This window comes from Lupinus angustifolius, unplaced genomic scaffold, assembly GCF_001865875.1.
Source record: "Lupinus angustifolius cultivar Tanjil unplaced genomic scaffold, LupAngTanjil_v1.0 Scaffold_436, whole genome shotgun sequence".
NCBI lineage: Eukaryota > Viridiplantae > Streptophyta > Magnoliopsida > Fabales > Fabaceae > Lupinus > Lupinus angustifolius.
In genome coordinates this window covers 23410-24123 of record NW_017727837.1, presented here as the reverse complement: position 1 = coordinate 24123, position 714 = coordinate 23410, and the positions used below count along the sequence as shown (strand labels likewise).

The following is a 714-nucleotide window of genomic DNA, read 5'->3' as shown; positions in this document are numbered from 1 at the left end:
ATGAATAGAAAGGGGATAGATTTACTTGGAAATGTGTTTTCCAAGGGTATAAGTATTAGTGAGTGTGTAAGGTACATAGAGATCTCGGGGTGAGATATTGTAATTACAACTAATAATATTTAGTGGAAAATCTCTTGTGCTGCAAGAGTACTGGACGTAGCCTTCGGTGGACAAGAAGGTAAACCAATATAAAATCCTTGTGCACTCTCTTCTCCCTTACCTCTTTGATTTATCCTTGTTTATTTTCTGCAATATTATCCGATGCACGTTAACTCTTGTTTTTGCAGAAAAAGTAACCATAATTTTAAGTCAACTAATTCACCCCCTCTTAGTTTCAATCTCATTCTTACAATTGGCACCAGAGCTATATTTGAGTAAGATATTCTCAAGTCTGATCCTATATCAAAATGGCCTCAAGATCATTCCTAGGAGAAGGTTCCAACATCAACAGCCCTCCAAGCTTTGTTGGAGAATGCTATGATTTTTGGAAAATTAGAATGAGGATCTTTATTGAATCTCAAGACTTGGACATATGGAATGTGTTGAAAGAACTATTTGAGGTTTTCCCCTCTCAACAAATTGTCCCCGACAACGGCGCCAATTTGTTGAAAGGCGAGTTTTTCCTCTTCGGTGTGTTTTCTTTATTTGGTTAAGTAAGTGAACTCAATTTTATTCTTTGTTCGCCATCTCGGCTTTGTTGAAATAAATTCAAAC

At 36.6% G+C, this 714-nt stretch overlaps 1 long non-coding RNA gene across 1 annotated transcript in view; it reads right to left on the bottom strand.

Annotated features, from left to right (window-relative positions):
* LOC109341348 overlaps positions 1-714 on the bottom strand; it is a 14445-nt gene that overhangs the window by 824 nt on the left and 12907 nt on the right. The gene's annotated exons all lie outside the window — the stretch shown is intronic.